Raw genomic sequence first — 12,247 nt, forward strand, 5'->3', positions numbered from 1 at the left:
CGCCGAAAGGGTCATTTCTCCGAATCCTGAAATCGTCTTAAAATCGTAATTGGAATTGATTTAAAATGAAGACAAATGAAAGATAAAAGCGATAACGCTTGTTTTGTTGGCCTACAATTGTACTTCTTGAATAAAGATTGATGCTTGTGCTCTTGAATAAAGATTGTTTCATGAGCCTCAGAACGGAGTTCCCGAGAAATCTTGTTGACTATTAGCTACTAAGCATCGAAGCTATTGATGTATCTACCAAGCAAATGTATGTGGTATTTTCCGTTTATTAAATGAAAATGAAAGAATATCTAATAGTTCCAGCGTAACCAAAGCATAATATATATCAGGTTCCTTTGCGCAACCCTGTATTTTACACTGAAATAAAAATCTTTTTTTATATTCATTAGATTCGTCATATGAATCGTATGCATCGTATAACTCATTGAAGCCATATGGAAATTTATATTTTTTATTAAGAATGTACATGAAGTCTAAATGAGTGTAACAATAATGAATCGATAAGAATTTCACATACAATTTATATGAAATCTCGATAGAACTATCCCATTTCATAATGTATGTGGTGAGGCCTCGATATTCATCAGCTGCTTCAGGCAGTTCACCTGGGATTTCTGCATCATAAAGCAATTTATAATCGCAGACACTTTAGCTCTTTCAACTCCCATTAAGGATATATTTACGAATCATGAAATAGTAAGGTTTGTTTCATTTTTTTTTTCATTACTGACTAGTAAAATGATTTATTTTTTATTTAATATCTTTGGGGTCACACTTCTTTACAGTTAATATCAGAAAGTGCTTCCAGGGATTCACCAGCAGAGCTGCTAAATGTCACTATCAACAAAAACTTTGCACGACGAAGATTGGAAAGTTTATGTCACTGGACTGCTGCCAACCAGGCTCTACCAATCATCATATATTGAGTGTCTGAGAGCCGATCTGCCATAACTTAGATTCTCTTGATATTATGCTCACCAGGACGCTAATTGATTGCCGATGCGATTGATATTATCTTCATTTCTCCTGTCACTGCTTGATTACGATGTGACTAAATATTAATCAAGCAGCATAAACATTGAATTAAACTCATGTACACCAATAAACTCCGAAATCCAATGACTTTTTACAAAGAACACTTAACTTTATCAATTTATGTTTATGTTAGTACTCTCATGGATTTTTTTACTTCAACAGGGAATAGGAGAATGAGAGAGAGAACAAAATGCGTCACCTGTCTTTGACTGAGTATACTTCTACTTGGTCATTGAACTATTGAGTATCTCATTTGACAGACACTTTGACCGTACCGATTACAGTTGACGATGATTGTAGTCAGTCTGTCAAGGTCATTTGACATGAATGACAATTTGCAGCTCTGTTCACCAGTAGTAAAGCTCGAATCCTGAAAGAACAGCGCGATAACAGAAAATCACCGATAAACGTAAGTGTAAAAACGAAATTATTATTAAATGATAAAAATAAATAACAAAGCTTTTATAATAATGCAACTATCCTTTATTGCAGCTTTTGATTATTCTTAATATAATAAGCTCATTGTTTAATTCAATAGTAATCATTTGATCTATATATTACTGGTATATGGAACTATAATGGCCTGCATTAAAGGCTATTTATAAATGTTATACAACAAGCCATATGTTTTACATGAATCTATCTATATAAATTCTGATTGAATAGAATATGCACTCTAAAAATTGTCCAAATATGTGTTGTGTGATTATCTAATAGTTGTTATAGGGGGTGCTAATAAATTTTATTGAGTCTGGAAATTCCATTCGCTATATGAAATCTTTATGAAAATAACTTTAAATTTTTTTTAATGTTTTATATGATTTTCTTATATGTTTGACATGATATTGATACACCATGTAATTTTCATTGGCATTTCCAATAGTGGAAATATATTAGAATATCATATAATGTGAAAATGAGAATTTAGCTCAGTTAGAACTATATGTGAGTTCCCATCATCTGGCACATAAAGTCGCTTTCCATTTGCTTATCGGTGTACAAATGTATTAGGATCAGTTCAGTTCGCTTTCACATCTCATCCAAGTCAGTCGATAAAACAAAACCGCTTACGTTCGGGACAGAAGAAACCAAGTACAGTATTGTGTAGTGAACAATAGAACGATCTCGAAATGAGTGAACCAAACGAACAAAAGCTACCGCCGACACGAAAGAATACAATTGTTGTTGACTTCAGGCAATGCAAAATTCGACCTTCGATACGAGAACTTGAAGGTTTGCTTAAGGAGCAAATGCATCTTGACATTAAACGTGTGCATTAACTTCAATGCAATAAGATAAATAATGTTGTTTATATCCAGTTCTATAAAGAGTTGGATGCAATTCAATTCGCTAAAGACAATAATAATGTACACTATGTGGAGCATGAAAATATCAAATACAATATTCCAGTATATATGGAAGATAGTGCTATAGAAGTGCGTGTGTATGGTCTTCCCTCAAGCGTCAACGATTCTTATATTCCCAAAACTATGTCCCAATACGGAGAGATTTTCTCCATCGAAAAAGAAAAGTGGAAGAATTTTTCCCCGGTATACATTCTTATGTGACTTTCGGTCAAGATACAAGAATCCCGTGCATATCACTTGTTACCTATGACAATCAGATGGTCACATGTCAATATTGCCAAAAAGCTGTTCACTACGGTAAGCCATGTGATAAACTGGACAAGGAGACAACTACACCAAAGGACAACGGCGCTTCCTTCACACCAACCCTAAGCAACCCCAGTACACCTGTGACAGCCACCAACAACAATGAAGCATCTCCTTCAACGAAACCATCATCATCCCCTATAGAACAAAGTACACCAGCTGCAGTTACCAACTTACTCTCCAACCAACCAGCAACTGCAACCAATGTACAACAAGGTGCATCTACAGCAACTAGCAACGAAAAGAAGACTGAAATCGACAACAATACCATCGATGCGGCAATGGATGACGAGACGAACCGCAAACAAACTGCCCCTCAATCCTTGCAGGAGAGAAATGGAAGCCCCTCTCCCCCTAGAAAAAGGGTGACAACGAGATCCAACTCAAAAAAAAATTATTTAAAAAATCGGCTCAATCGGCCACGTAAAGTTTGTACGCAAATAGGCCTGAATAAAAATATCTTTTAAATAAAAAAATGTATTTGGGGGATTTATTATGAACAATCCCATTTCAAGTCCACTAATCCTATATTTTTTTCACCTCTGATCATCCAAATCTATCTCGAAATCTCTGATCTGTAAAGATACAAGGCTTTTGACCATGTGTATAAATTTTCGATTGATAATCAGTCGCTTACAAAAAAATTGAATGATTGAATCCAACTTAAATCATAACAAAGTCAAGTAGAATCGCAATCCAATGTACCTATATCACATTACAAATTGAAGAATTTCATAGCACGATAAATCCGTTAGTTAGTTAGTTTTTGATTTCTTTAACGCCGGTCTTAGCCATAATGGTCTTTCGTCGGGGGAATGAAGAAATTAAAATAGAAGGTATTTTTAATTCATGTATAAAGGAAATCATTACAAATTTGTCTTTTGCTGGGCCTTCTTAATGATCTTTTCCTTGGGGGAGAGACGGTCTCTTCTCAGTCCATAAACTAGTCGCGCCTTCATCCATTGGAAAGTCGTCCATTCATAACTGATGCGTAATGGTTACTTGTAAAAAGAGTAGTTTGTGGACTCCTTTTGTATAGGTGTACTTTAGTTCGATGTCTCGTAAGGCCTACCAAAGTGGATAGATTTTGACAAACATGGTTTCAAATTTACTCACTGTAGTTCGAATATGTACTGCTCTTTCTAAAGTCAATAACAACCCAAATAACCACGACGCATTATAACTTTACATTAATTAAGCTTTAAAAATTCGCGTAAAATTTGATTAAATGCAACGGAGTTGCACATGTTTTTACAATGCTATTATAAAGCTAAAAAGGGCGATTATTAAACTCTTATAGGATTATTACTCTTATAGTTATTATTAAAGTTTCGTTGCTCCAAAATATAGCATTGAATGTCGATATATAGCACGGCGGAAGGTTGTAAAATAATGCTCATGTACGTTTTGAATGCAAATTTAATGCACATTGCTTTGAAGTATGTAGGATTAGTGTAATTATACATTAACAATGTAAAAATAGAGTTGTAAATGTGCAATGATATAATGCATATGGTTACTTGTAAATTATCCTTGCTCGAAAAGCCAATCGGTGGTTCGTTTAAATTTTCAATCTATCGCATTTGAATTATATTGAGCATGTTAATAAAACACGGTCTAACAAGATACATCCAGCTCTTTTTATGAGGTTATGTCATATTCGAGTAAAACCTAGTAACGACGAGCCATTTCATTCTTTCCGATTTTGTGATAATTTTGCGAAATAGAACGAAAATCAAAACTCTATCATCTATACCATTTATTTCCATCTAATAAAACCGTCAGGTGCGACAACTATGGGGGTGCAAGGAACTTTTTGCCCCTCCAAAAATTTTATTTAAGGGCCACTAGAATATTTGAAAATATTTTGTATAAAAATTTTTTGTATATTTTGTAAATTCCTGTTTAAATACCATCATCAAATTCGAAAGTAAAGATTACTACAGTAGAAATTGTTTTTATGCATCAAACTGCATTTTACTCTATGGACTTTGTTCTTGAGATGATACTACAAACATCAGACTTCACTACATTTTATTCATACGGCCCATTGTTTCGTGTTTCTTCAAATTTTAATAATCACTCCACTGGAATAGTTTGCTTTATGAAGATGTATTTTGTGGCAAATAAAATGATCATTTTATTTGCCCCCCTCTCCCTTTTTTTTGGAACTTACCGCCCCTGAAAACGACCTATCTACTAACTGCTCACCACCTTGTAATTGTCATCCGTACTTGAGAATCACATATAAGTTAATATTTAATTTGATTAATTATGAATGGAGCAATATTATGTTATTTCGTTTAGTAAAACAGAAAACATTCAACACTTTTTGGCACGACTAATTTTGAATCGCACAGACGTAGTCACGTCAACAGTTAGAATCAAGGGATGAATGATTCTTAGCATTGCCACAACCAGCTTTAGTATTCATAACGCTTGACACTAGAGTTTTCGTTCCTTTCTTCCTCGGGACATTACACAAATCATTGGTGAAATTATACATCAAACGCAATAAGAACATAACTCATTAACTCATGTTTTATAGAGATATTGTTAGAAATACTCGTACAGCTACTTTTAGATTTGTAACTTCTTCTCTAAGAGCACAATCATATACCTAGCTAAATTTAAACATATACCAAAATAAATATCATCAAAATTTTGCATTCAAATCCAGACAACCTTTATTACAACTCTAATATTATTTACTGTAAACTCACCTGCGTCACTATGAAGATCACGATGATATGTTCAAGTGAGCTGTACAATTGAGGAGCTTATTTATATGCCAACAAATATCCAAATAACTCAACTTAAAAACGGATTGTATAAAACTAGAACTTAAAATTTAAAGTCTAACCATTATTACTTTTTTCAAAAACCGTTTGTCACTGTCTCCGAATTAAGTATTCTATCATTGCCATTTTAAACGTATTTTCCAATTTTGATCACACACCCGTCAATTTATTGCAACATTTTGAGTAGAAATGCAAGGTAAACTGAATATTCTAGCCCGCTACAACTCTTCCTTCTAAACTACTTCCAAACTATGACGTTGCAATTACTCCCGTACCGATGATCCATCGGGGTATCATAGAAAAAAGAGTAGTCCACATAACACTGTCTTCGTCTATTTATGGAGAGGCGAACGAAAATCGCGATTTTCGGTCCAACTTACCAAACGACCGTAACCGACCGTATACTCTTTGAAAAAGCTCGGGCATAAAAAGCTCTGCAAACGTCGGTACAGTCTTAGTAATACTTAACAAAGTTTTTATCTTCTGCAGTCATAACATGCATAGTACCTTTTATAACAACTATGTAGCTATCGAAATAGCGACCGATTCCGGCTCTCTTCTGCCATCAAAAACTCTCATAGAAATTCGTACCACTTTCCGAGTGTAAACGAAGCAAAAAATAATTTATTTACTCTCTCGTTAGTTCATCGATTCTCTATTTGGTGTACCATTACTTCCGATTCCTTGCCCAACCCGTCCGATTCGTCCTAATCTTTCCCACCATGTTACACATCTAGCATAGTTTTGCTTACCCATATGGCAGTAAATAAAACGGAATGGGTTGGTCGGGCAATACAAAAGCGTGTCACCTTCCGACACCATACGTTTTTTAGGTAAAGATTAAGAAACGGCTATGATGCGTCTCCATCAAAAATGTGATTGAAGTTTAAACAAGGTGTATTTTCAATAGTATAGCGAACCACTGATATCAATAAAATGTCATCGAGAAAGTGAACTGGGAAGTATTTCAGATAGCGTAATATCTGACCTTGACTTATATTCCACTTGGAGCTGGCCGCTCTGCTGCTGTTGATAAATTTTAGATTACAATCCGTCACCGTCAAATATTACGTCTGTTAGTCTGTGGTTGGAGTATGGTTCTCGTGAACATAATTTATATAGTCTCATGAATTCCAAATAACCAATCCCTTTTATTCGTGTACCAAAATAGACAAAACAGAAAAACAAAAATGGTCAACTGGGACCGCAGTAAATGCAAGCACCCGGGATATCAGGATACTACAGCTCGGTAGTATATGGAGAGGCTATGTAACTCGAAATACTGTCAAATTGTAATAAAAAACAATACCCATTACAAGGCTGCTTAGCTTTCATATGCTCAATCATTTATATGATATCGTAGATTTAATCGAAGTATATCAAACTTGCATGACGATAATTTTATTAATTGTAATTACACACTTATTTGTTTTTCGCTAAATCTCGGCAAAATAATTGCCGAGATTCACACCGCCGAATACTGAAAAAGAGTCGGAGTAATGTCGGACTGAAAACCAGTCTCCGGATGCTTCAAAGATGAAGCGATGGGAGATGAAAATTACCCCTGAAGATAATAAAAATATTTTTCAAAACATTATAGGAATTATTTCAAGGGAATTTTGATATTTCATAAAGACTGTTCCCGAAAGTATGAACGCATTCGAAAATCGTTTCCATTTCGCAATAATTCGGAATTTGTCATTTTTATGGCAGTGTCCTGTTGTTTACACTTTTCTCTCACCACTTGTGTGGCCAATCATTTTTTTCCATCAGTTTGTTTCGACGACTTCCGGTGAAGTTCTCAATGGGTGAGCACGTTGTATCGTGTTAATGCTGTGAATAGGGTCCCTTACACTAGAATTAGTATGGTCATTTTTAATGATTACTAAGTAATGACATTCCAAAGTTGTATGGGGAATTTATCCATTTATTTGAAATGCCAACTACACGAAAAACGTTCCACTAAAAATCAATTGAAAACTGTAGTAACTGAACAATGTGTACACATAATAAATTATTCAATTTTCGATTTAAACTTCCCTTTGCACAAACAGAGAAGTCGAACTAGTTGGCGATATTATTGGATAAATAAATGACCGCATTTGAAAGAGGAGGTGAAACAACATAACCCCATGGTTCGTGTTACGTGCGAATACAATTTCATGATAAAACAGCAAATAGATGGATCCAAAACCGTGAAAATAAAAATAGCATGGCTCTAATTCAATCATTGCATTACTGAGAGCTGTGTAATCAATTCAACTATCGAACAGTCAGCTGTTGAAAGTTCCGAATCAAATCCGAATGGGCGAAAATGTTTAGTCAGAATTCCATGTGGAATTGGAAATGTATAGAGGAATGGAGGATGCTGATTACGGTTGGTCTTTTTGTTGGTTTCTAGCAAATTTCAACAGTTTTTGCTGGAATTCTAGAAACAACAGGTTATTTACTAGTTCTATATACTTGACGATTTAATTTTATATGTTGAGTAATTTAAAATTTTTATTTCTAAATCAACTGAAAATCAGTACGAAAACGTGCAAAATTGGACAAACAGAAGAAGATGAACAAGAGGAAGAAACCCGAATTGACAATTCAGTTCGTTTCTTGTCACTCAATTCCGATAGGTTTCCGAACCGATCGGTTGGAGGCGAAAATCATACGGAATCGATTGTTGCACTGTATTCCGCATTAATTCGGATTTCATACTTACACTCTAAAAAAATTTGAATTTTACAGGTCACATAATCACAGACTAACAGACATGACAGTATGGGTAAATTCTTTTAAAAATAATTTTTCGTGATGCACTAGTTCCACCTATATTGTACTGCGCGAACTATTTACTATCTGTACACCCCTTGTGTTATGTAAAAGTTTTTTTACTAGTTGATTTTCCCTCGTTTGTCAACACCGATCAGCTGCTTGCAGGGATGCCTGATTTCATCATAATGTTTGAAAATGAATCGTCACAATAAATTATTGCATTACGTTGATTTTTTTAATTTTTTTAGCGATGTTGGAAGGTGACCATTTATTTTTCTCAACGTTGTTCTTCTAGACTGTTTTTGATTGTATTGGTAATTTTCACCTGAAATTAAGTGGCGGCAGACCAGAAGTAAGTAAATATTGTAACAAAACGGGTTTGATATTGTATTGCGTTGAAGGATGAGAAGCAGGCACAATTCTGTATATAGTTTTGGCAATATGTATTAAATCTGTATCCTGCATGAAATTCGCATGGACGTATACGAATCAATACATTGCAGGTAATTCTGTATGAATGGCAACTCTGTTGGTAAATGAAAAAATAAACACACCCTAGATGACAGACAGGATATTTTTGATAGGGTAACGTGGCGCCATCATGACATATGCGAGTACTGTCCCAACTAAAGGAATATTCGAAATGACTGTTAAAATGTTTGAAGAATCTAATTTGAGTGTCCTGTCTGTTAGTCTGTGACATAATCCCTCGTATGATGTAATTTATAAAGACCTAATTTGTCAAATGACTTTCAAATCTCATTTGTAATGACTTAATGTTAGATGAGCTTGAATTTTACTGGTTTCGACTGTAACTTGCGTTCTGCTAGCAGGTGCGACTGTATGAATTTAAATGCACCTTTTACCTGCCAAGCAAATGTATGCTTCTGTGGCTCGGTCGATTAACAGACGTACTTGCGATCCAATGATTCTCGGTTCAAGTCGCGACGGTTGCTCTCAGTATTTTTTTTTTCAACGAATTTCATGTATGGAGTTTTAGACACAATATTAAATGTTCTTCCACGTCAATTTGCGTGAGCTGCGACGCTCCATTTATGCGCATCTAATAAGATGTAAAATCACAGGTTTTTTTTAAAGTGTGTATGCTATAGTGCCAAAATGAACACTAGCAACGAAGGAGGGAACCCTCGTAATCCAAGCGACAGATTCCTTTACGGTTACCAATTTGCAACTAAAGATACGAGTATTTTCTATACCAATTATTCATTATTTTCCTGCGACACTCTCGGGGTTTATTCCTCGCCATGAAAATAAAATAAAATCAGGTGTTAGTGAGCTTGTCAAATCATATAATGTAAGGATGCGCATTTAACACTAGATTGACCAGTAAAGTCATAATATGTAACATACACAATGAAAGGATTACTTAAAATGCTGTGATCATTTTATTTAACGATAGCTTTTAGTTATTCTGTCACAGTTTTTTTTTTTACTTTCACTCTTTCAATCATTTCGACTGCTTTTGAGCAATTTACTGACTATACTCGCATATTAGTCCCATATCGATTTTCGCCAATATTGAGTTAGCTTGAGGAATGAAATCTATTCTTAATATGCGCTCAAAAATTGCAATAATAGTTGAGGGTTTGTTCAGTAGAATGTGAAAAAAATATCAACTCATGTCTGTCCCATATGCAAAGTACCCGCATATCGGTCCCATTCTGTGCAAATTTCAATAATTTCATCGGTTGCAGTATTGAAATAGCAAAGGTGTATTACCGATATTTCATGTAATAATACCATTATTTAGTATCAGGTAACACAATAAATCAAAAAATTCAGAAATAAAATTTTAATCGTCTTTTTCTCGACATGCCGATTTTCCATATGGGACTGATATGCAAGTATGGGCAGTTTAGGTCTATACTAAGTTTGCGTATTTCGCAAAGAAATACTACGTATGATTGTATGAAATGGTTCTCAATTAGAAGGTGACATCTGTGTCAAAGTTGGAGAAATTTAGGTACATTCAAACCTGGTGTATTTACACCTGATCAATCAGTTTCGCCGACATTGCAAACATTAGTACCGATACCGAACCGGATCGGAAAAGTTTGAAAGTTCCTTAACGAATCATAAGATGTCAATTTACTCCTATTTCTGATAACAATAGTCCTCCTTTTTGAATTAAATTCACCAGTTCAGGACGAACATAATATGATAATATTCATCCCAATTGGATCAAGATAATTCAAATTGGTGACCAATTCCAGGCATAAGAATGCTCGAAACCACCTAATGACATATTGTTAATTTCAAGCAGTATTAGTCTTGTCCACTCACCCCGATGGCACGATTGTCATCTGCATACAATTGGCTTGAAGCCGAAAATTTTGGTTCCTTGGTTCTAAAGACTGTTCCAGAAAGTATGGACGCAACCAAAAACCGCTGCCATTTCGCAATGGTTCAGAATCTGTAAATTTTTTTTGGCTGCGTCCTGTTGTTTATACTTTTCTCTAACCACTTGTGCAGTTGTTTATTCGTTTTCATTAGTTTGTTTCGAAATGCGTGGACTTTCAGCAGAACAACGTCGAAAAATTGTGTACAAATGGTGCACAAAACGCGGACTGTCACTGAGAAAGATAGCAAAAATGGAAAAAGTAAGTGAAAAAGCCGTGCGAAATGCAATCAAGAAGTTCGATGAGGATAAACCGAAAACGCGTCGAAAAAAAGGTCCTGCTAACCCTCAGTTGGATAAACGTATACTGAAGGCGTTCGAACAAAAGAAGGAGGTTTCAGTTCGGGATGTGGCCAAAAAAGTGGGCACTTCGAAGTCAAATGTTCTTCGTGCTAAGAACGTTTGAATCTTCGAGCCTATAAGAAGCAGAAACAACCAAAACGTAGTCCGAAACAAGAAGCATCGATCAGGCCGAGGGTTCGAAAGCTGTACAATACGATTCTTGCTGGAAATTTGAACTGCATTATCACGGACGACGAAACCTACGTGAAACTCGATTACAAATCCTTGTCGGGACCACAATATTATACGGTGCGAGAAGGGCAAGTGTTAAACCAGTCCGAGACATCGATTGAAGTCGAAAAATTTGGTAAGAAAGCTATGGTCTGGCAAGCAATTTGTAGCTGCGGTAAGATTTCGAAACCCTTTATTACCACTGCTTCAATGAACAGCGAAATATACATTAAGAAATGTTAACAAAAACGACTTCTACCCATGATTCGAAGCCACAAGGATCCTGTTGTCTACTGGCCAGATCTTGCTTCTTGCCCCTACTCTAAATCAACGGTAGAATGGACATGAATCCACCAAATTGCCCACAACTTCGACCAATTGAGGAATTTTGGGCACTAACGAAGGCATATCTTAGCAAACATGTCTCGGCAGCCGAAACCATTGAACAGTTCGAAAGCGATTGGAAAAAAGTGTCAAAATTTGTCGCCAAGAAGTCTGTACGGAATTTAATGAGGAGCGTTTGCAAGAAGGTGCGCCAGCTACAATCGCTAAGTAGCAAATGTTGAGAAAATTATTCTGTTGTTGTAGTCTCACATTATCAGTATATCTAATAAAATTTGAATATCTAACACTTGTGAATTATTTACAGCGAAATCAAAGTGCGTCCATACTTTCCGGGACAGTCTTTAGTTCGCTGTCAAATACTTTGTTTAAGCAGTGTTCACACGTTCACATTTCTCTTCATGCGGTTGCACCAACATAAGCAAACGATTTCGATGGATTGTAATTAAACTATAATAAACCACAATTTCTTTTTCTTATTCAAAAAGAGGTCAAATTACTTGTTTTATAGAGAATACTAGACTAAAGTTATATTTATATTGGGTTGGAAGAAATTAGCTTTTGACACCAGTGTGGCTTGATTGTATGGTATGAACGTAGCTTAACATATTGTTGACAACAACGCCACCAAAACAAATTGCGTCGGTTTTAGGAACCAGCTTCCATAGCAGGGAGGTGTGATCGATCCA

The 12,247-nt window shown here is 35.4% G+C and overlaps 1 protein-coding gene across 1 annotated transcript in view; it reads right to left on the bottom strand.

The window, feature by feature from the left end:
* LOC131440213 (prion-like-(Q/N-rich) domain-bearing protein 25) overlaps positions 1–5,804 on the bottom strand; it is a 60,173-nt gene extending 54,369 nt beyond the window's left edge. Inside the window, exon 1 of the mRNA XM_058611293.1 lies at positions 5,441–5,804. The gene's annotated coding sequence lies outside the window, so the exon portion shown is untranslated. The remainder of the gene's footprint in view (positions 1–5,440) is intronic.
* Between the last annotated feature and the right edge of the window lie 6,443 nt (positions 5,805–12,247).

Source organism: Malaya genurostris, chromosome 1 (genome assembly GCF_030247185.1).
Source record: "Malaya genurostris strain Urasoe2022 chromosome 1, Malgen_1.1, whole genome shotgun sequence".
NCBI classification, from domain to species: domain Eukaryota; kingdom Metazoa; phylum Arthropoda; class Insecta; order Diptera; family Culicidae; genus Malaya; species Malaya genurostris.